This window comes from Triticum urartu, chromosome 3A (assembly GCF_056163025.1).
Source record: "Triticum urartu cultivar PI428250 chromosome 3A, HENAU_Tu73, whole genome shotgun sequence".
In the NCBI taxonomy this organism is placed as follows: domain Eukaryota; kingdom Viridiplantae; phylum Streptophyta; class Magnoliopsida; order Poales; family Poaceae; genus Triticum; species Triticum urartu.
Window position 1 is genome coordinate 448,576,621 of NC_141875.1, and position 25,493 is coordinate 448,602,113.

Consider the following 25,493-nt stretch of genomic DNA (forward strand, 5'->3'; position numbering starts at 1 on the left):
GAGGTTGGTGCAGTGTAGTGAGTGTTTTCAGACATCCAGTCCAGCACCCATGAATTCACATCTTCAGCATCTCCGGTGATGTGCAGTGTTGCATAGAATTGAAGAATCAGTTCTTCATTCCAATCGCAGATGTCAGAGCAAAAGTTGAGCAGTCCAGCGTCGTGAAGAACACTCAGGACTGGTGCGAAGCACGACAGAGATTCCATATCCACGTGAGGAATATGCTCATGGTAGAAAATCTTCTCCTTGTTGAACAACACTGAGGAATAGAAATTGGCTTGACTGGCAGTCCAGAAACGCCTCTTCCTAATGCGAGCAGAGTCATATGGGTTGTAATCTTTGAAGAAGACGTGATCACCGAAGAAATCATCAGCCTTGAACTTTTGCTTGCGTGAGAATGGATCCTTTGGCTTCGGCAGAGGAGTGTCAGTGAGTTGCATCACGACCTCAGGAATCTCAATCGCAGGTTCTTCAGGCTGAGGAATTTCTGGTTCCTCCTCAGTGGCAGTCTACGTAGTTGGTTATTCAGCAGCAACAGTTTCTTCAGCGCTAGTGACTGGAATTTCCTCATGGACAGATGCAGTGGGATGAGTTTCTTCAGAGCCCAGGTGAACAGTTTGTGTGGGGGACTAAGGAATTTGCTGTAGAGGGGTGAACATTGGATAGTTTGGATGCTGACTTTCCCAGAATTCATCACTGATTATGGGTGTGGAGCAACCAATGTCCACATCTTCATCTTCCATTTCTTCAACGCCAGCCTCTTCAGCTGTGAACTGAGGCATAGGCGAGGAGATGATAGGTGTTGAAGGGATAGCATCCACTTCAATTTCCTCATCGATTGGTTCAGATGAAGCAGCAGAAGGAGTTTCGTCATCAGATCCGCTGGGGATCACATATTCTTCATCAAAAGGAACAAGGTCCTTTGATGGCCTGGTTGAGATGGGAACAACATCAATTGGATTTGCAAATGAACCTGTCATAGGCTTCATTTTCTTTAAAGCTGAAGAATCTGAAGCAGCTAATGCTTTCCTTTTCTTCACCGCAGCACGCTCTGCAGCCTTGATCTTCTTCACATCTGATGTAGATGGAAGGATTGGAGTTGAAGTTGGTGCAGGAGCAGCTGAGGAATCTGGTTGATTTTCTCCAGGAACAACTGATGCAGTTGCCCTGAGTTCTTCAGTTTCTTCAGGCACACCACTAGTGGGTGCCCTGGCAATTTCTTCAGCGGCTGGAATGCAGTCATCAGCCCTGGAACTCACGTTATCTTCAGCAGCCTGATTGTCATCAGCGGTGCTGGCATTTTCTTCAGTAGGCTGAGCAGATGCTTCAGCCTGAGGAATTTCCTGTTGCGTTGGGGCTGCAACATTGGAAGTGAAGTTATCCGCAAGTTTCACAAAACGAACCTTGGCTCCAAGCCAATCAGCGCGATATGCGTCAAAGTCATCACTGAGTTTCTTAATCTCAGTCTGAATTGTGACAAGTTCTTCAGTTGTCATAAAGACAATGTTTTTCTTCAGATAGCGCTCTTTCTTGTACTGCGCTTTCTTGATCTGCCTAGCCTTCTCAAATTTCCACTTTTCTTCTTGAATGAAGTGGGTCAGCATGTGACTCTGGCCAGGAGTCAGCTTGAAGTCAGGCAAGGGAGTGTTGGAGTCCTTGTGCCAATCATCAATGTAGTCGAGGATCAGCTTGGGATCCAAAAGCAATGGCACCTCTGATCCTTTGGCTCTAGCAGCCCTGACTTGCCTGTCTCTGATGATTTCTGCAAGTTCATCATCATCAGCTTCGTCTTCATCAGACGGCACTTGGAAAGCGACTTGCTTCTTTTGAGGACTTGGGCGTGGACCTCGTCCAGCAGTGGCCTTTGTCTTCAGCAGTGAGGGGCCAGCTGAGGAACTTGGTGCAGCTGAGGAACTAGCTGAGACACCTGAGGCAATGGAGATGCCGGCAGTCCTTTGGCACGAAGCGAGATGCACAGGTGCTGAGGATTTGGTCGGAACAGCTGAAGGCTTTGGCGGAGGAGCTGAGGACTTTGGAGGAACAGGAGCAGCATGAGGAATTGGCCGTGAGGGCTTTGATGATTCTGGCCATGAGGGCATTGCTGAGGAAGCACTTGGCTTGCGCGCATGCTTCTTTGACATAGCCTTCTTTGGCTTGAAAGCAAGGACCTCAGCAGAGGCAGTAGCAGCAGCAGAGTCTTCATTGAATTTCCTCACTGCTTCTTTGGCTTGCCTTGGCGCTTGGCCCATTCATCAGGATAGTCCTCACCGCGCTTGAGGCTGGTGGGATCAGCGATTTGGCCAGGTGCCAATGGTTCTCTTGGGCATGGAGGATTGAGTGCAAATTTCTTCATATACTTAGGAGTGACATATCTGTACTCCCTCCATTCTCTTTCCCATCTCCTCTCTATCTTCTGAATGCGCACTTTGCGCTCATTCTTGGTTTCCTCAGTAGGTGTGCAGTACCCAGCATATATGTCATCAGGGATTTCAAACGCTGTATTTACCTCAGGCCTCTTTCCTCCCTTCTGTGGCCTTTTACCATCAGCCATTTTCTTCAGTTGAGGAATTTGAACAATCGAATTCTCTGAAGAAGTATGCAACTTTTCTTCGAGGAACGCTGCAAATGAGTTAAGTTGATGAGAACCTAGTGATTCAGCAGCTGACATGTGTACCTGTGAACAGAGTATAGTTGCGAGGAATTTGGAGAGGTCATATGCGTTCTCAGAAGGTTTTTCAAAATGAACAAGTTTGAGGAATTTGACCAGATGAGTCTTGAATATTTTCACTAAGCGTTCTTTGTCTTAGGTTCCAGAGTTGTATAGATCGAAGATCCACACAATTGAGGAATCTTGAAGAAAAATGATGCTTAGAGAAACGAATCAAGAACGGATGACTTGTGAGGTGTTCAGTGTGTGAAGATATGAAGAAAAACACTTTTGAAGATTTTGTAGATAATCATTCGAATCAACAAGGGCAGTAAAAGTAACTTTTAATTACCCTGGACGAAGAACACGACGAACTAGAGTGAGGATATGTGAAGTTCGTCTGTGCAGATCTTCCACGCCCTAACTTGGCGGAGGAAGACGGCTACGGCGGCGGCGGAGTGAAGATGTCCACGATCGGCACGAGTACGTCGGCGACGAGGTCGAGGTAGTGAAGCTCTTCCTCATCGGCGACGATGAAGTAGTGATGGCGCTAGGGTTTGAGAAGCTCGAGCTGGAGAGAGAGGTCGAGCGGAGTAAAAGAAGTGAAGGAGGGAAGGAGGGGTATTTATAGCCATGGTGAAAAACTGCTCGCCCGAAGAAATTGGACGAACGTGCCCCTGACCCTTCTCATTCGCATGACATGTGTCACCCACGTAGTGAGAGGTGGAGATCGTGTTAGATCGTGGGTGAGTGGATAAGTGTATCATGGGATGCGGAACGGTTTGAGCGGCAAAACCGAAAATTTCGATAAGAGGTTTTAAAGTTCCATTCGCAATTTCTTTAGCTGACAAGGACACAGTGAAGATTTTGAACGAGTTTCAAATAGAACGCACATGAAGAATTTGTGAACAGATTGGGTTGAGTATAGCATAGAGGGGAAGGGTCTGATCACATTCACTTAGCAGAAAACCAACTTGAAGAAATAGCAATAAGTGAATGCTGTAGAGGACATAAACTCATATATATACATATAGCCAATGAATGAAAATGACGGAACCAGTGAAGACTATGCAAAGTTGAAGAATATGAATAATTTGAGGAATTTCAACTTTTGGTGGTGGCGTGACCCACCATATAAGAATGATGATTTCAGACACCGCATACAATTATCGTAGGGTTCTGAGAATCAAATTCTTCGTTAATTTCTTCACACTAAGAGTGTTATTCTTCATTGATTGAAGAAAAATGTTTCTTCATGTGTTGCACATCTAAGTCATCAATTTTGCATAAGTGTTAGGATGAGTGTCCTTTTCAAAGAACATTCGAAGATTCTAGGATATTTAGCTCACACCGCAACTTGCTAAATCTCTTCTCATCCAAGGGCTTTGTGAAGATATCGGCTAGCTGTTCTTCAGTCTTCACATGCTCAATAGAAATGTCACCCTTCAACACATGATCACAAAGAAAATGATGACGAATCTGAATGTGCTTTGTCTTCGAGTGCTGAACTGGGTTGTGAGCAATCTTGATGGCACTCTCATTGTCACAGAAGAGAGGCACATTCTTCATGTTGACGCCGTAGTCCTTGAGAGTTTGCTTCATCCATAGCAATTGGGCACAACAAGAACCAGTGGCAATGTACTCAGCTTCAGCAGTAGATAGTGATACGCAGTTCTGTTTCTTCGAGGACCAACAGACCAAAGATCGTCCGAGGAAATGACATGTACCAGATGTTGACTTGTGATCCACACGATCACCAGCATAGTCAGAGTCAGAATATCCAACAAGATCAAAAGCCGAGCCCTTGGGGTACCATAATCCAAGTGTTGGTGTGTGAGCTAGATATCGAAGAATATGCTTCACAGCCTTATGGTGTGATTCCTTCGGTGCAGCTTGAAATCGGGCAAACAAGCAAACACTAAGCATTATATCTGGCCTAGATGCACATAAGTATAATAAGGAACCTATCATGGAGCGGTATACCTTATGATCGAAGTCAATACCATTTTCATTAGTGCACAGATGGCCATTTGTGGGCATAGGAATTTTGACGCCTTTGCAATCTTGCATGCCGAATTTCCTCAGTACATCCTTGAGGTATTTCTCCTGAGATATGAATATGCCATTGTGTTGTTGACGAATTTGAAGACCTAAGAAGAATTTCAACTCTCCCATCCTAGACATTTGATATTCTTCACTCATCATATAGGCAAATTCATCACTATAACGTTGGTCAGTACAGCCAAAGATAATATCATCAACATATACTTGGCACACAAATAATTCACCATCATAAGATTTAGTGAAAAGAGTAGGGTCGAGTGAACCGGGTTTGAAGCCTTTCTTCATGAAGAGTTCCTTCAAGGTATCATACCAAGCCCGTGGGGCCTGCTTGAGGCCATAGAGGGCCTTGTTGAGTCTGAAGACTTTGTTAGGATTCTTTGGATCTTCAAAACCTGGGGGTTGAGCAACATATACTTCTTCCTCAAGCTTACCATTGAGGAATGCACTTTTCACATCCATTTGATACAAAGTGATATCATGATGGTTAGCATAAGCAAGTGATATGCGAATAGCCTCAAGTCTAGCAACAGGTGCAAAAGTTTCATCGAAATCAATTCCTTCAACCTGTGTGTAGCCTTGAGCTACAAGCTGTGCCTTATTCCTCACCACAAGGCCATTTTCATCTTGCTTGTTGCGGTAGATCCACTTTGTACCGATGATATTGTGCTTGCGAGGATCTGGACGTTTAACCAATTCCCAGACATTGTTAAGCTCGAACTGATGTAATTCCTCTTGCATGGCCTGAATGCACTCAGGCTTGAGAAATGCTTCATCTACCTTAGTGGGCTCTGTAATAGAGACAAAAGCATACTGCCCACAAAAGTTAGACAAATGTGAAGCTTTTGAGCGTGTGAGAGGACCTGGTGCTTTGATGTCATTGATGATCTTTTCAACTTGCACTTCTTTTGCAATGCGAGGATGAGCTGGTTGTCATTGAAGAATTTGATCAGCGTTTTCTTCAGCAGCATTTTCTTCAGCATTTTCTTCAGGTGCATTAGCTCGATGTTCTTCATGTTCTGGAATGAATTCTTCAGCAGATTCTTCAGTAGGAATGACATCCTCAGTAGCCTTGAACTTGATAGTTTCCTCAGGTGCTAGTTCATCTATCACAGTAGGTAGGTGCTCTCTTTGCGAGCCGTTAGTTTCATCGAACCGCACATCTACAGTTTCAACAACTTTGTGAAGAACGTTGTTGAAGACTCTGTAGGTGTGTGAGTCCTTTCCGTAACCAAGCATAAAACCTTCATGTGCTTTCGGTGCAAATTTTGAGTTGTGATGAGGATCTCTAATCCAACATTTAGCACCGAAGACTTTGAAATAACTTACATTGGGTTTCTTATCAGTGAGGAGTTCATAGGCAGTCTTTTTGAAGAATTTGTGAAGATATACTCTGTTGATGATGTGGCACGCAGTATCAATTGCCTCAGTCCAGAAACGATGAGGCGTTTTGTATTCATCAAGCATAGTGCGAGCCATCTCAGCAAGAGTCCTGTTCTTGCGCTCCACGACGCCATTCCGCTGAGGAGTGTAAGGAGCAGATAACTCATGAGTAATACCAAGTTCATCAAGATAGTCATCGAGACCAGAATTCTTGAACTCAGTGCCATTGTCACTTCTGATGTGCTTGATCTTCACACCAAAGTTGGTTGAAGCCCTCGAGGAAAATCGTTTGAAGACTTCCTGCACTTCATGTTTGTAAGTAACAAGGTGTACCCATGTGTAGCGAGAATAGTCATCAACAATAACAAAGCCATATTGAGATGCTTCATTTGAAATAGCAGAATAATGATTAGGACCAAAGAGATCCATGTGAAGCAATTCAAATGGGCGAGTGGTGGTCATGATAGTCTTCGCTGGATGCTTGGCCTTGGTCATCTTCCCAGCATCACAGGCTCCGCATAGGTGATCCTTGAGGAATTTGACATTCTCGATGCCAATGACATGCTTCTTCTTCGCAAGCGTGTGCAAATTCCTCATGCCTGCATGACCAAGTCGTCGATGCTAGAGCCAGCCTTCTGAAGCTTTTGCAAGTAAGCACACGGCTGGTTGTGGTCCTGTAGAGAAATCAACAATATATAGGTCTCCTCTCCTAAAGCCTTCGAAGACTTTGGAATTGTCAGCTTCCATAACCACAACACAACGGTACTTGCCAAAGACAACAACCATATAAAGATCACAAAGCATTGAGACAGACATAAGGTTGTATCCTAAGGACTCAACAAGCATGACTTTGTCCATGTGTCGATCCTTTGTAATCGCAACCTTACCTAGACCCAATACCTGACTTTTGCCTTTGTCAGCAAAGATGATATGCTTCAGATGTGATGGAGATAATGAAGCATCCATCAATAGATTCTTGTCACCAGTCATGTGGTTTGTACATCCACTATCGAGGACCCACTCAGTGGCTTTGGGTTGATCATCCTGCAGATGAATTAGTGCAGCTTACAAACTCATATACTTCATCAGTGAAGAATATGACATCAATTCATTAGATCAATTTCATCAAGTAAGAGAACTGATAAAGCAATATGAGGACGTGAGAAATGAAAGTTCATTTCTTCATGATTAGCCTACGTCCTATCAGGCATGCTCAGGTCTCCAGCAAATTCTTCAGACGATTACGTGTGTCTGGAGACCTGACCCTGTAGAAGAGATTAGTTCTTTTTCTTCACCACCCACATCTGAAGGGGTGGCAAAGAGCTCATCATTCTGCGAGCTCCATACGAGAAGGATGGCATAGAAGCCAGTCCATTTCATTTCACATAAGAGGGGTTAGAGTAAGCATAAGAGTATGCAGAGAAATTCTTCGAGGACTTATGGAAATAATGATTTGAAGAATAATGCATATATCCATAATCCTTAGATCTTCCCTACGAAACAGACGGGTTAGCACGATGATGTTCATATGAGGACTTTGCTCCATATGAGGAATTTGGTCCATATGAAGAATTTGATCTGGGGTTCCTATTCTTCACAGGTGGCGTCATGATGACATTCACCTGAAGATTTTCAAGACATCTTTTGGGAACCTAGATTTTCTTCATAGGGGAGCCGTTCCTGCAGTTAGTGCCAACATATCTAGGAAATACTTCACCATTCTGATTTTTGAATAGCTTATAGTTGGAGTCAATTGACTCATCATCAGAATGAGGAGATTCATATGCAAATCCAGATAAGTTAGATGGATCAACTGGAGGTCCCTTTGCAGAAACCCATGTAGTTTTGGGGTACTGCTCAGGCTTCCAATATGTACCATCAGCATTGAGTTTCCTCTCAAAGGCGATACCCTCTTTCCTAGGGTTCCTGTTGAGGATCTGCTTTTTAAGCACATCACAAAGAACCTGATGCCCTTTGAGGCTTTTGTACATGCATGTCGTGTACAATTCCTTCAGCCCTGCATCGTCAGTGATTCTAGCAATGTCCTCAGATGAGGAATTAGTGATAGCAGAGGCATGTGAAAAATTTGAAACATTAGCAGCATTTGAACATTCAGGTGAAGAATTAGTAGATTCATGTTCAATGCACTTCAAGCATGGTGGAACAAATTCTTCCTGAGAAGTGCTGATTTGTTGAGCAAGTAATGAATCACGCTCCTTCTGAAGATCTTCATAACTCACTCTTAACTTCTCAAGGTCTTGCTTTCTTTGAAGAAATTCATAAGAAAGCTTCTCATGATCCGATAAGAGAGTGTTATGTTGATCTTGAAGGGTGTCATACTTAGTATGAAGTCTCTGAAGACTTTCAGCCAAAGCTTTTGACTAATCCATTTCCTCACCCAACATATCATCGCTCTTGTTTAACATATAGTGAGCTTTTTCCAAAGCTCTTTGTTGTTTAGTAGCAAGGGAAGCAAGTTTGACATAGCTGGGTCCAAATTCATCACCAGATTCATCATCACTGGACTCAGATAGGTAGCATTCAGTTACCTCAGCATCTTTTGTCATAAGGCATGATGCAGAAGATGATGATTCTGGTTCGAATGTCATCGTTTTGAGAGATTCCTGGAACTCCTCAAACCAAGGATCATGACGGGTTCGATGACCTTCATAGACCTTAGAGAGACGGTCCCAGATGAGCTTCGCATGATCGAGATGCATGATATTCCTGAACTGATTTTGTGACAGGCTGGAGCAGATGACATCCTTCGCCGTGAGGTTGAGAAGAGTATACTTGCGAATGTCATCAGCATCCGCCATCTTGCACAGATCAGTCAGGCCAATCTCAGTGACGGTCCACAACTTGCTGTTCATCGCCATGAGGCGTTTCTTCATCATGACCTTCCACTTGGGATACTCGTGACCGTCAAAGATGGGGCATGTCACCTTCATCATACTTGCGGTCGACATAATGTAACATCCCAAAATTCTAAATTTTGGAATGTTATAAACAAATAGATAGATTTGACTGATTGTTTGATTGATTGTCTGAAAGTGAGTGAATTCGAAACTTTTGAAAGTTAAATGAGAGGGAATAAAAGGACTTTCCCAAACTTTCATATTTGCCTTATGATCTCCATGAATTCAAATTCTTTTCAAACACAAAACCTCGGAGAGAAGATGACATGACTTCTTCCATTTATTTAAATGACAAGGGGTGTTGAAAATATTTGAATTTCATTTGAAAATATTTCCGATTCTGGAACTTTATGCAACTCAATGATTTTCATGAGAGAAGATAAAATGACTTCTTCAAATGATATGAAATATGAGTTGGGAGTTTCAAAGAATTAAATTCAAAGTTCTTTTGAATTTATTTTCAATTTGGAGTTATTTGAGTTTTATTCAAATTATTTTTCTCCAAAAATAAAATATATGGAAATTAGGGTAACATGATTCCCTACAATAGAAACATGGAGAAAAATTAATTTGAAATCATTTTGGTATTTTTAAAATGATTTTAGTTGGATTTTAATAGACCAGTAACACTCTTTGAATTATTATAATTTGTGTGTATTTTATTTAATGCTAGAAAAATGTCCATGTTGTAGAAAATCTTTTTCTGAAAATTTTGATATATTATATGCCTATATAATATTTTTAATTATTTTGCTTTTATTAATTTAATTATCTGGAAAAAAATGTTTAAAAAAAAAATCTTCGCCGACTGGGCCGGCCCAGCACCCAGCCAGGCCGCGGCCCAGCCCACGTCGCCCGTCGCCACCGTCCCTGAGCGAGACTCCGCTCGGGAGTTCGCCGCCGCCGCCGTCCGAGTCCCGGCCGGGCACGCCTCCCGTGACCCCTTCCCCACGCCTCCCGAGGCCACCCCTCCTCCTATAAAGCCACCGCCCGGGCCCCGCCTCTCTCTCCTCGTCGCCCCGCGCCGCATCTCGCCGGAGATCGCCGCCAATCGCCGGACGCCGGAGCCGCCCGCGCCGCGCTGCCCCTGCTGCTCGCCGCGCGCCGCCTCGCCTCGCTACCGCCTCTGCTGCCTCGCCGCACTGCCGCCCCGCGCCGCCCGCGACGCCCCTCACTGCTGCCGCTGCTTCCGCCGCCACCGGAGCCGCCGCCGGAGCCCCGCGCCGCCTTGCCGGAGATCGCCGGAGTAACCACCGTCATCGCCGGTTCTTTTGGGTGAACCGGTATAAACCGTAACCCGCCTCGGTTTTATTTTAAGTTCGGTTTAAAAAAAAAACCTAGACTAGATCTGTTTTTTTAGGTTTTACTAAACAGCGAACGTCCACTGTTTAGACCGTATAAACGAACGTTCGCTTTTTAGTCTTTTTCTTTTTCTTTTAGTTTTCGGCCAGGGACCTATCTGTGATGACTTTATTTATAGTTTAGTCCCTGTTCTTCAAACAAGCACAACTTTTTACTCGTTAGTCCAAATCCAACGAAACCAACGCCCACATCTTCGTTATGATCTCCTCTATCCGGATAAACAACTCAAACATGTTTTTGAAAAGTTTAAAATTTGAATTAGATCAGATTTGAATTCAAACTTCGTTTGATCATAACTTGAGTTTCGTAGCTCCGTTTGAGTTGATTCTTTTTACAAATCGAAGCTCTTGACCTAAACATTCTAATAAGGCCAAATTCACATAATTTTGGTACTGTTAGAAATTGTTTTATGTTGCAAGAGTTATTTGCTTGGTTTTGATGTTTCCGAATCGTCTTCTTCGTTCTTTCTGATCTTTTGAGTGATTGCTTATGTGTGGTTACTATTGTTTGCTTACGATAGATTGACCGGAGTGTGACGAGTAGATCTATCAAGAGTTTTGAGCGCGAATCATCTTCATCAACATTGCACGCAAGTGATCATACCTTTTCTACAACCCATGTTTTATTGCATTAGATCAATCCTCTCACATTGCATGATTAGGATCTAATTAAATTGTGGGATGGGAAGTAGATGAGGTAGTACCTATTACCTGTATTATTATCAAACCTTTGGGAGTTACTTCTACGTTTGCTTATTATGCCATGCTATGCTAGTAGACGTGGATTGGGTGAGTGATATCCATGACAGATGTGACATTGATAATTAAGGGTTTATCTAAGGTGGCAACTTGAACACACATCTGGGTGGATTGAGGCACCTGATGTCTATCAGGACTTGACTGTTTTTTTCGGACCGCCACCCAGGCTCAAAGGGATCATAAGATCATTCATGCTAGTAACTTCTGTGTGCAGCCACAAGCCATTATGGGCTCTGGCATAGTTGACTAAGTTGTGCGAACTCTTACGGGTAGACTAGCAGATGTAGGGGAAAGTAGGTGGTACGGTCTACCCACATGTAAGGTGCTAGCGCTTCTGAAAGACTGTGTCTCGGTCATCCGTCTTCTCAAACACCCTGTAGTGCGAGAAACCAAACGGAGGCGATTGAGTCTTGTGGGGAAAAGTGCGCAAACCTCTGCAGAGTGTAACAAACTAATCATGATTAGCCGTGTCCCCGGTCATGGACATCTTGAGTATCTAGTTCTTGGATTATCCTGTTGATCTCATCACGTTACTTTAAATGAATATTGTTGGGTTTAATGATGTTACTTAATTGGGATTGAGAATGCTGTCAACCGTTCTCAATGTTCAACAACCACCATGATAGTTAATTAAAATGTATTCCGTTGCAGTAGGGAAAAATTGGCTTTTCACAAAAACTATAACCATAGAGCTTTTCCACCAGCCAAATATGCATGTAGTGATAGCCATTGTTCATCATTCTCTATGGTGTGAATTTGCCAGTACATTCAATGTACTGACCCTCTGTGGCTGCAACGTCTCATGTTGCAGGATTATCTTACGACGAGTAAGTGATACGTTAGGGTTACGATTTCTACGTTCAACTTTGCCGTTGGTGTTGATGGGAATCCACAACCTTGTTGCTTCCGCTATATGGATTGAGGTAATAGTATTTACATTACTTTATACATGTGATTTACCTCTATTATAAATCCTTCGAGTACTGTGTGTGTCAGCATACCGATCCAGGGATGACACTTAAGCACAGAGACTTGATCCATTTGGGTCGGGTCGCTACAAGATGGTATCAGAGCACATGTTGACTGTAGGACGTGACCCTAGAAACTGGCAAGCCCATAGCAAAGATTTTTCTCTACAACTTTCCCTTTCAAAAAGATCTTTTACCTCTCTTCTCTTCTGAGCTTATTCAAAAATTCTTTTTAGACCATACCCCCTTTCCCCTTTTGACCATTCGAAGATTCGACTGATGAGACCACTCCAAGAAGTACAAGATATCGGACAACTAAGACCACTTCAGAATGAAGAGTATTTTTCCGTGCAACCGAATACAAGTGGAATTTGAAGGCTCTGAAGAATCCCCAGATTTGTATGACCTAGGAAGGCTACCCTTATGGAACTTGGCAGACTATGGAAGTTATCAATACCCGAGATCAAGGTGTATTGGAGAAAGACTGAAACAAGGAGTATGAGAACTCGAAGTTTTGTCAAGGAAGACCCTAAGGCAGGAGATATCAACTATGGAATGATAGCTCATGGGAATGACAAGAGCAGAAACACGGTTATCCGTGATGTCATCGCCCGCTGATGCTATTGTCACCGTGCTGAGTTAAGGATGCATTTCTTCAGAATGGATTTGATGGAAGAAGGCTGATGGAGCACCTATTAGTAAGATGAAGTTTTAGCCCTAGCCGGTGTATCACCAGGATCTGGAGTAGTACATCAAGAAGTTTAAAATGGAGCTCCAGGAAGTCGTATTAGACAAGGAAGTATTTCATGAGGAACTCAGGATCCTGAAGATGAGAGTAGACAAGCTGGAGGAGCTACGACCTTGAGATACAGGAGATTCATCAGGAACTGAAGGACAGTAGGACCATGGTTCATGTCAAGGATGTTGAAACCCGGAAGTTTGGAATGCAACTCCAGAAATATTAAGGGACGTCACGATAGACTTTGCGACAACAAAGATGAGCTGGAAAAAGGACTTGAGAAAGACAAGTATGACCGGAAGAAGCCATTGGAGGCATGAACAAGGCTTGAAGAGTTTGGAGACGTTGAAGATTTATTGACCTTAGAAGACCAAACCCCTGTTATATACCTACGTTAGATGCGACGATTGTGAGCTGTCATTTGTTTGATGTTTTTCGACAGCCACAACAAAAATCTGTCTTTTCAAAACCATTGCTTGTATTGTGTGTATCCCTCTCTATCTCTCTTATCTTACCCCAAACCCATGAACCCAATAGAGGATGAATGAAGATGAGCTTGTATTTTCTGGACCGATGAGTCAATTGGAGACGGACCGATGGATTCAGAACATGGAGGATCACATGGAGGATAACCCTATAGTTGGAAATGATATGACCCAGCATGCTCTTCAATGCTTTGAAAGAGGTGCTGCTACTTGGTGGAGGATGTCCCAAACCATCAATGGATGGCAAGGAGTAACCACTTGGAAAGAATTTAAGTTGACTTTGCTAAAGTCTCAGTTTGTGTCCCAGAAGTTGAAGCCTTATGGAAAGGACATGAAGAAACCTTGTGCATGCAAGATTTGTGGAGAAATCGGACACACCCATAAACAACACAAGGATGAATGCCCTAATTGTGAAGGAAGTCACCCAGTTGAAGAATGCCCAATTAGGCAGATTACTTGTTTCTTGTGTGAAGGGACTACCCACTATCCTGCTCAGTGTCACATTTACCCCATGGTACAACGAACCATCCAGCAGAAGGAAGAAGCAATGAGAGGAGCCCTTATGGAAAGTTTAGAAGAACCTGTGATGAAAGAAGAGGTGGAGGACACACCCAAAGAGGAACCAATTAAACCCTGCACCAAGTCTTGCTATTCATGTGGAGAAGAAGGACACATCTCCCAGAATTGTATGAATGGGAATCTAGTAGAATTCCCGACAAAGGAAGTAGAATATGACCCACAGGAAATAGAAGCCATGATTGGCATGGAAAGGTCCAGGAAGAGAAGCAGATTGGATTCCAGGAAGGATCTGAGTCATGTCACCTGTTATAAGTGCAAGGAGTCAGGGCACTACCTCAGCAATCGCCCAAAAAGGAAGCCAAGGACCCAAGTAGGCTATATAATCACAAGGAAACCTCGAATCTTCCCAGAAGTAATATGTTTCCGTTGTAATGAAGCAGGGCACTTTGCCAGAGAATGCCCCAAGGAGAAGGAAACCTGTGCTAGATAGTTGAGTTTGCAACAAAAGAAATGGAGTAGTAGAAGTGAGAACATTTTTCTTTTATATCGAGGTGTTGAGTTGAGACATGTAATGGAGAAGCGAGAGATTGTAAACATTTGAGAATGAAAAAAAAGGTAGCATCGTTGGTACTGATATGGATTTTATGAGTTGTTACTCTATGAAGAAGGATTTTGACCATTTTGAGGATAAGAGAAATATGGTCTATGGAAGGTTTGTGCATTTTAAGGGTGGTAGTACCCTGTAATGGATTTCGGACAAAATAAATACGAGTTTTGTCCCAATATGTGTGACGCCCCAAGAGTATGTAGGATGAAGTTGGAGACTGTCAGTTGTTTGGACCAAATGTGATCAAGGAGTCAGAAGAGAATGATAAGTTGATTCGAGATAGACCGAAGGTAGCTTAGTCCAGGCAGAAGAGTTATGTAGACTCAAGGAGGTAGTCTATGAAATTGGAGATAGAGCATGTCTTCGTGTGACCCCTCTATGAGGAGTTAAACGATTTGGAGTTAAGGTAAAGTTAGCCCCGAGATTTGTAGGACCATACCAAGTTTTGGAGCGTATGAGAGAAGTGTCCTACAAGTTGGAGTTACCCGAAGGACTGTCAGGAGTTCAGGATGTGTTTCACGGTTCTCAGTTGAAGAAGTGCCACGCAGAGATGGCCAATATTTCCCTGTAAGAACGCTTGACCCCGGAAAGGATAAGGATGTTCCACGAAGTGAGTATGGATTTCATAAGTATAAGTTTTTATTTTGGTATGAGGGATATCCCACGAGGATGAAGAGATGAATTACTATTGGATATAAAGGAGGTATGATGCCGGAAATATGGATCAATGGAAACTCCATGATGAGTCTGAGTAATCATGTCCTAGTTTGCTGCAAATAGAAGGAAGAAGACAATACAATTGGAATGATTTAAGTATGCTAGGAAGCTGGATGTTGGAATAATGACTAGTTGCCCAGAGGATAAGTTCAAGGTTTACAAGTGATGAGATGGGCCATAACCCACAGGCCCCAGGACCTGCCAAGAAGCAAACACATTCTTGCTGAAGGAAAAACCCTGGAAGTGGATATACCTTTGTCGACAGACAATTTTATAGGAGTTTACGCAAAACCTGAGAGTTGTGAAGGAACGATAGATGTTTGTTTGGCTTGCAGAATCAATGGATTATTCCGAACTTGGTTCGTCGACGAGAGAAATTCTGCAATGCTTGTGAGGATGACCGAGTGTTACAATGAGAGATTCGCTAAACCGTATACAAGGTAATGATTTGGGTGCGGGATGGATTGATCACCATACCAACTTACTCTTATTATTCGCCTTGCTATATGGGATGGTAAATCTGAGTAACTTGCCTATAGTAGAGAGACGACGATATCAAAACCTTGTTTAAGCCTTAGAATGGTATAGGTATTTTTCCTTTGTACAAGGCAGCTTTGCCAACCGTAGGTTATACGGTGAGGATCAACCCAGACCCATTTCCTGCAGGAGAAACCACAAATTGTTGACCACCATGAGATATCGATAGTTGTTTAGTTTTGGCGCCAGACCCGTCAGCTAAGAAGACCCAATCTCGGAATAACCTTACCAAGAGGAAAGGACAGAAGAAGTGAGGAAAAGGTTATGCCACTACCGGAAGAGCTAGAGAAGGAATTTTCTGAGGATTTGAGAAGGCCGAAACTGTCAAGAATATAGATGAAGTATATGAGTATTGATGGGACCGTAACCATGTTTCTAAGGGTGGTAGCACCCCAGACCCCGGAGACGATTGATGGATTTTGAGAAGACCCCGAACCTAACCTATTTCTTTCTAGCCTCTCCGAATCTCGAGGACGAGATTCATTTTAAGGGTGGTAGGTTTGTAACATCCCAAAATTCTAAATTTTGGAATGTTATAATAAATAGATAGATTTGATTGATTGTTTGATTGATTGTCTGAAAGTGGGTGAAATTCGAAACTTTTTGAAAGTTAAATGAGAGGGAATAAAAGGACTTTCCCAAACTTTCATATTTGCCTTATGATCTCCATGAATTCAAATTCTTTTCAAACACAAAACCCCGGAGAGAAGATGACATGACTTCTTCCATTTATTTAAATGACAAGGGGTGTTGAAAATATTTGAATTTCATTTGAAAATATTTCCGATTCTGGAACTTTATGCAACTCAATGATTTTCATGAGAGAAGATAAAATGACTTCTTCAAATTATATGAAATATGAGTTGGGAGTTTCAAAGAATTAAATTCAAAGTTCTTTTGAATTTATTTTCAATTTGGAGTTATTTGAGTTTTATTCAAATTATTTTTCTCCAAAAATAAAATATATGGAAATTAGGGTAACATGATTCCCTACAATAGAAACTTGGAGAAAAATTAATTTGAAATCATTTTGGTATTTTTAAAATGATTTTAGTTGGATTTTAATAGACCAGTAGCACTCTTTGAATTATTAGAATTTGTGTGTATTTTATTTAATGCTAGAAAAATGTCCATGTTGTAGAAAATCTTTTTCTGAAAATTTTGATATATTATATGTCTATATAATATTTTTAATTATTTTGCTTTTATTAATTTAATTATCTGGAAAAAAATGTTTTAAAAAAAAATCTTCGCCGACTGGGCCGGCCCAGCACCCAGCCAGGCCGTGGCCCAGCCCACGTCGCCCGTCGCCACCGTCCCTGAGCGGGACTCCGCTCGGGAGTTCGCCGCCGCCGCCGTCCGAGTCCCGGCCGGGCACGCCTCCCGTGACCCCTTCCCCACGCCTCCCAAGGCCACCCCTCCTCCTATAAAGCCACCGCCCGGGCCCCGCCTCTCTCTCCTCGTCGCCCCGCGCCGCATCTCGCCGGAGATCGCCGCCAATCGTCGGACGCCGGAGCCGCCCGCGCCGCGCTGCCCCTGCTGCTCGCCGCGCGCCGCCTCGCCTCGCTGCCGCCTCTGCTGCCTCGCCGCACTGCCGCCCCGCGCCGCCCGCGACGCCCCTCACTGCTGCCGCTGCTTCCGCCGCCACCGGAGCCGCCGCCGGAGCCCCGCGCCGCCTCGCCGGAGATCGCCGGAGTAACCACCGTCATCGCCGGTTCTTTTGGGTGAACCGGTATAAACCGTAACCCGCCTCGGTTTTATTTTAAGTTCGGTTTAAAAAAAACCTAGACTAGATCTGTTTTTTTAGGTTTTACTAAACAGCGAACGTCCACTATTTAGTCCGTATAAACGAACGTTCGCTTTTTAGTCTTTTTCTTTTTCTTTTAGTTTTCGGCCAGGGACCTATCTGTGATGACTTTATTTACAGTTTAGTCCCTGTTCTTCAAACAAGCACAACTTTTTACTCGTTAGTCCAAATCCAACGAAACGAACGCCCACATCTTCGTTATGATCTCCTCTATCCGGATAAACAACTCAAACATGTTTTTGAAAAGTTTAAAATTTGAATTAGATCAGATTTGAATTCAAACTTCGTTTGATCATAACTTGAGTTTCGTAGCTCCGTTTGAGTTGATTCTTTTTACAAATCGAAGCTCTTGACCTAAACATTCTAATAAGGCCAAATTCACATAATTTTGGTACTGTTAGAAATTGTTTTATGTTGTAAGAGTTATTTGCTTGGTTTTGATGTTTCCGAATCGTCTTCTTCGTTCTTTCTGATCTTTTGAGTGATTGCTTATGTGTGGTTACTATTGTTTGCTTACGATAGATTGACCGGAGTGTGACGAGTAGATCTATCAAGAGTTTTGAGCGCGAATCATCTTCATCAACATTGCAGGCAAGTAACACTTTGATCATACCTTTTCTACAACCCATGTTTTATTGCATTAGATCAATCCTCTCACATTGCATGATTAGGATCTAATTAAATTGTGGGATGGGAAGTAGATGAGGTAGTACCTATTACCTGTATTATTATCAAACCTTTGGGAGTTACTTCTACGTTTGCTTATTATGCCATGCTATGCTAGTAGACGTGGATTGGGTGAGTGATATCCATGACAGATGTGAGATTGATAATTAAGGGTTTATCTAAGGTGGCAACTTGAACACACATCTGGGTGGATTGAGGCACCTGATGTCTATCAGGACTTGCCTGTTTTTTTTCGGACCGCCACCCAGGCTCAAAGGGATCATAAGATCATTCATGCTAGTAACTTCTGTGTGCAGCCACAAGCCATTATGGGCTCTGGCATAGTTGACTAAGTTGTGCGAACTCTTACGGGTAGACTAGCAGATGTAGGGGAAAGTAGGTGGTACGGTCTACCCACATGTAAGGTGCTAGCGCTTCTGAAAGAATGTGTCTCGGTCATCCGTCTTCTCAAACACCCTATAGTGCGAGAAACCAAACGGAGGCGATTGAGTCTTGTGGGGAAAAGTGCGCAAACCTCTGCAGAGTGTAACAAACTAATCATGATTAGCCGTGTCCCCAGTCATGGACATCTTGAGTATCTAGTTCTTGGATTATCCTGTTGATCTCATCACGTTACTTTAAATGAATATTGTTGGGTTTAATGATGTTACTTAATTGGGATTGAGAATGCTGTCAACCATTCTCAATGTTCAACAACCACCATGATAGTTAATTAAAATGTATTCCGTTGCAGTAGGGAAAAATTGGCTTTTCGCAAAAACTATAACCATAGAGCTTTTCCACCAGCCAAATATGCATGTAGTGATAGCCATTGTTCATCATTCTCTATGGTGTGAATTTGGCAGTACATTCAATGTATTGACCCTCTGTGGCTGCAACGTCTCATGTTGCAGGATTATCTTACGACAAGTAAGTGATATGTTAGGGTTACGATTTCTACACTCAACTTTGCCGTTGGTGTTGATGGGAATCCACAACCTTGTTGCTTCTGCTATATGGATTGAGGTAATAGTATTTACGTTACTTTATACATGTGATTTACCTCTGTTATAAATCCTTCGAGTACTGTGTGTGTCAGCATACCGATCCAGGGATGACACTTAAGCACAGAGACTTGATCCATTCGGGTCGGGTCGCTACACATAACTAAAACTCCAGGCGGTTAAACCAAAATCACACAGAACAAGGGAGTACCTTGCTCTGATACCAATTGAAAGTGCGTTATATCGACTAGAGGGGGGTGAATAGACGATTTTTATGAAATTCTTCACTAAGGAATTTGCCGGTGAGGAAATTCCTTAGCGAAGAACTACTAGCAGCGGAATAAGTACTTAAAAGTAAACATAACAGAATACAAGCATAGTCATCATGATGAAATGAAGATAGGCACAAAGTACAAGAAGCGTAATCACAGGATAACACAGGATGAAGACAAACAGACTGAAGAAATAAAACTGAGGAAATTGAGAAAGTCTTCAGTCAAAGTCTTCAAACACAGATATGAACAAGCACACAACCCAGTCCTGAGCTCGCAGCTCAGGACACCAAGTCCTCACCGTATTCTCCTTGAGCTAAGGTCACACAAACCTCGCCCAATCACTCGTGGTAAGTCTTCAGGCGACTTCCAAACCTTCACAAACTTGGTCACTCGGCGATCCACAATTCCTCTTGGATGCTCTACACCATGACGCCTAACCGTCTGGAAGAAGCACAGTCTTCAAAGGTAACAAACGTCGGATCCACTCAGGATCAATCTCTTCAGTGATGCTCAATCACTTGGGGTTTGTAGGTGTTTGGGTTTTGGGTGTTTGGTTTTTCCTCACTTGATGATTTTCGCTCAAAGTCCTCGGAGGATGGGTTGCTCTCAAATGACAAGTGTCAGTTTCTCTCGGAGCAGCCAACTAGCTAGCGGTTGTAGGGTGCGGCTATTTATAGCCTAGGGAGCAGCTCGACATGATAAGACATAAATGCCCTTCAATGATATGACCGTTAGGTGGATAGATATTTTGGGACAGTTGGCACATAGCACAGCAACGGTCAGAATTTTGAGTAGTAAAATCCTCAGGGCTATCATGTTCCTCACTGTGTAGGCAATCCGCACTGGCGAATTCCTAACTCCTCAGTCAGGACAAATTCCTCATAGACCAGAAGAACTTCGTCTCTGTCATTGAAGAAATTGACTGAACTGTATGAGATTTCTGATAGCTTCACTCGAAGGGATTGGTAGATGTAGGATTTTGAGTTGAGCATCACATGGAAATTTTTCCTTAGTATTTCCTCGACCCCCTTTAACAGTACGGTGTTTCATATGACTCAAGAAAGAGAAAAACAAAACTATGAAAGTGAAAGTCTTCAAGCTTCATATTCCTCGCATGAATATCAAGTCTTCACGGGCACACCAATTTCTTCACTTTCAAAGTCTTCATGAAAGTCTTCAGAAATACCAAAATCTTCAGTCGAAGATATTCATTTTTAGGGGTCGACTTTTCCTGTAAATATCAGACTCCTCATAGACTTATAGACCTGTGTACACTCACAAACGCATTAGTCCCTTAACCTATAAGTCTTCAATACACCAAAATCACTAAGGGGCACTAGATGCACTTACACCTTATCAACTTCAATACCTCTTTCAGAAACTTTATGCCCCAAGAAAAACCTTCATTAACCATAAAGTGGCATTTTTCCCAATTCAAGACAAGATTAGTTTCCTCACATCTCTGCAAAACTCGATCAAGGTTGCTCAAGCAATCATCAAAAGAAGATCCATAGACGGAAAAGTCATCCATGAAAACCTCACAAATCTTTTCACAAAAGTCAGAGAATATAGCCATCATGCATCTTTGAAAGGTAGCAGGTGCATTACATAAACCAAAAGGCATACGTCTATAAGCAAAAGTACCAAAAGGGCAAGTAAAAGTAGTCTTTGATTGATCTTTGGCTGACATAGGTATTTGAGAGAAACCAGAATAACCATCTAGAAAGAAAAAATGTGTGTGTTTGGATAATCTTTCTAGCATTTGATCGATAAAAGGTAAGGGGTAACGATCCTTTTTAGTAGCCTTATTTAATTTGCTGAAATCAATTACCATCCTATAACCAGTGATAATTCTTTGAGGGATCAATTCATCTTTAGAATTAGGAACAACAGTAATACATCCCTTCTTAGGGACACAATGGACAAGACTTACCCACTTACTATCAGCAACGGGATAAATTATACCTGCCTCAAGGAGCTTTAGTATCTCCTTTCTTACCACCTCTTTCATTTTAGGATTCAGACGGCGTTGATGATCACGAACTGGTTTATCATCTTCTTCCAAATTAATTTTATGTTGACATAGAGTGGGACTAATGCCCTTAAGATCATCAAGAGTATACCCAATAGCAGCACAGTGCTTCTTCAGAGTTTTTAATAATCTCTCTTCTTCATGTTCTGAAAGGTTAGCACTAATAATAACAGGGTATATCTTTTTCTCATCAAGATAAGCATATTTAAGAGTATCAGGTGACGGTTTAAGCTCAAACACGGGATCACCCTTGGGTGGAGGAGGATCCCCTAGGATTTAAACAGGTAAATTATTTTTCAGAATAGGTTCCTGTTTAAAGAATACTTCATCTAGTTCCCTTCTTTCATTCATAAACATATCATTTTCATGGTCTCGTAAATATTGTTCTAAAGGATCACTAGGAGGTACGGCAATAGAAGCAAGACCAATAATTTCATCCTTACTAGGTAATTCTTCTTCACGGTGTTGTCTACTAAATTTAGAAAAATTAAATTCATGAGTCATATCATCTAAACCGACAGTAACAACATCCCTTGTGCAATCTATGGTAGCGTTAACAGTATTTAAGAAGGGTCTACCAAATATAATGGGACAAAAACTATCTTGTGGGGAACCAAGAACAAGAAAATCAGTAGGATATTTAGTTTTCCCACACAAGACTTCAACATCTCTAACAATTCCCATTGGTGAAATAGTATCTCTATTAGCAAGTTTAATTGTGACATCAATATCTTCTAACTCAGCAGGTGCAATGTCATGCATAATTTCTTTGTATAAGTCAATAGGTATTGCACTAGCACCAGCACCCATATCACACAAGCCATGATAACAATGATCCCCTATTTTAACAGAAATAATAGGCATGCCTACCACAGGTCTAGGTTTATTTGTATCACGGGGTTTAGCAATTCTAGCAGATTCATTACAGAAATAAATAACATGCCCATCTATATTATCAGACAAGAGATCTTTAACAATAGCAATATTAGGTTCAACTTTAACTTGCTCAGGAGGTGTATATGTTTTAATATTGCTTTTACGAACCACAGTTGAAGCTTTAGCATGATCCTTTATCTTAACAGGGAAAGGTGGTTTCTCAACATAAGAAGTAGGAACAATAGGATCATTATAAGTAATAGTCTTTTCTTCAACTTTAAAAGGTGCAACTACTTTTACTTCTATGGGAGGATGATATTTAAACCACTTCTCCTTGGGGAGATCAACATAAGCAGCAAAAGATTCACAGAAAGAAGCTACTATCTCAGAGTCAAGTCCATATTTAGTGCTAAATTTACGAAAAATATCGGTATCCATAAAAGATTTAACACAATCAAAACTAGGTGTCATACCTGACTCCTTACCATTGTTGAGGTCCCAATCTTCTGAGTTGCGTTTAATTCTTTCCAATAAATCCCATTTCAATTCAATAGTCTTATTCATAAAAGAGCCAGCACAAGAAGTATCAAGCATGGTGCGATTGTTACCAGAAAGCCGAGCATAAATTTTTTGAATAATCATTTCTGATGAGAGATCATGATTGGGGCATGAATATAACATTGATTTAAGCCTCCCCCAAGCTTGAGCGATGCTTTCTCCTTCGCGAGGCCAAAAATTATATATATAATTACGATCACGATGAACAAGATGCATAGGATAAAACTTTTGATGAAATTCCAATTTCAATCGTTTGTAGTTCCAAGACTCCATATCATCACATAGCCTATACCATGTCGATGCATCTCCCCTCAAAGATAAAGGGAAGACCTTCTTCTTAACAACATCTCTGGGTACACCTGCAAGCTTAAATAATCCACAAACTTCATCCACATATATTAGATGCTCATCAGGATGTTTTGTTCGATCTCCTAAAAAAGGATTAGCTAGCAGTTTTTCTACCATACCCAAAGGAATTCCAAAGCAAGCATTTTCATTTTCAGTAGGTTCAGTAGGTTGAGGAGCAACTCTTTGTTCTACTGGTCGGGGTGAAGATACCCCGAACAAGCCCCTCAGAGGATTACTTTCCATAGTAACAAGTGACAATAAATTTCAGCACACTATATAAAATTTTCCTTACCAAATTCCACCTACCAAAGGCGCTGCACTCCCCGGAAACGGCGCCAGAAAAGAGTCTTGATGACCCACAAGTATAGGGGATCTATCGTAGTCCTTTCGATAAGTAAGAGTGTCGAACCCAACGAGGAGCAGAAGGAAATGATAAGCGGTTTCCAGCAAGGTATTCTCTGCAAGTACTGAAATAAGTGGTAACAAATAGTTTTGTGATAAGATAATTTGTAACGAGTAACAAGTAACAAAAGTAAATAAGGTGCAGCAAGGTGGCCCAATCCTTTTTGTAGCAAATGACAAGCCTGGACAAACTCTTATATGATGTAAAGCGCTCCCGGGGACACATGGAAATATTGGCAAGCTAGTTTTCATCACGCTCATATGATTCACGTTCGGTACTTTGATAATTTGGTATGTGGGTGGACCGGTGCTTGGGTGTTGCCCTTACTTGGACAAGCATCCCACTTAGGATTAACCTCTATTGCAAGCATCCGGAAATACAACAAAAGTATTAAGGTAAACCTAACCATAGCATGAAACATATGTATCCAAATCAGCCCCTTACGAAGCAATGCATAAACTAGGGTTTAAGCTTCTGTCACTCTAGCAACCCATCATCTACTTATTACTTCCCAATGCCTTCCTCTAGGCCCAAACAATGGTGAAGTGTCATGTAGTCGACGTTCACATAACACCACTAGAGGAGAGACAACATACATCTCATCAAAATATCGAACGAATACCAAATTCACATGACTACTAATAGCAAGACTTCTCCCATGTCCTCAGGAACAAAAGTAACTACTCACAAAGCATAAACATGTTCATAATCAGAGGGGTATTAATGTGCATATAGGATCTGAACATATGATCTTCCACCAATTAAACCAACTAGCATCAACTACAAGGAGTAATTAACACTACTACCAACCTACTAGCACCAATCCCGGACTTGGAGACAAGAATTGGATACAAGAGATGAACTAGGGTTTTGAGATGAGATGGTGCTGATGAAGATATTGATGGAGATTGCCCTCTCCCAATGAGAGCAGCGTTGGTGATGACGATGGCGATGATTTCTCCCTCCGGGAGGGAAGTTTCCCCAGCAGAACAGCCCCGCCAGAACCCTAGATTGGTTCCGCCAAGGTTCCGCCTCGTGGCGGCAGAGTTTCATCCGAGAAGATGGCTTATGATTTTTTTCCCATCGAAAGAGTCCATATAGCAGAAGATGGTCACCGGAGGGCCACCGGGAGGCCCATGAGGTAGGGGGGCGCGCCTAGGGGGGTAGGGCGCGCCCCCACCCTCGTGGGCAGGGTGTGGCCCCCCTGGTGAAGTTCTTGCGCTCAATGTTTTTTATATATTTGGAAAACATCATCCGTGAAGTTTCAGGACTTTTGGAGCTGTGCAAAATAGGTCTCTAATATTTGCTCCTTTTCCAGCCAGAATCCCAGCCACCGACATTCTCCCTCTTTATGTAAACCTTGTAAAATAAGAGAGAATAGGCATAAGTATTGTGACATCATGTGTAATAACAGCCCGTAATGCAATAAATATTGATATAAAAGCATGATGCAAAATGGACGTATCACTTGTGGTGGAAACCATGGGTTGAACTTCGGGGCGACGGGCTCCATCGCGTAGACGTCCCTTAGTGCACGCTTCTGCTCCCTCTTGGGAATGTGGGTTGTGTATATCATGTTCACTGTCTTCACTTGTGGGGGAAACCCCTTCTGTCCTCCTGGGTTCGGCGGCCGGGGCTCCTCCTCGTCATCGCTATGCAGCCCCTTGTCCTTGTTTTCGGCATTTAACTTGCCGTCCTGCTTGAACACCCAACATTCTCTGTTGGTGTGATTGGTTGGCTTGTCAGGGGTGCCGTGGATTTGACACGAGCGATCCAGTATGCGGTCCATACTGGACGGAGCCGGAGTATTTCTTTTAAATGGC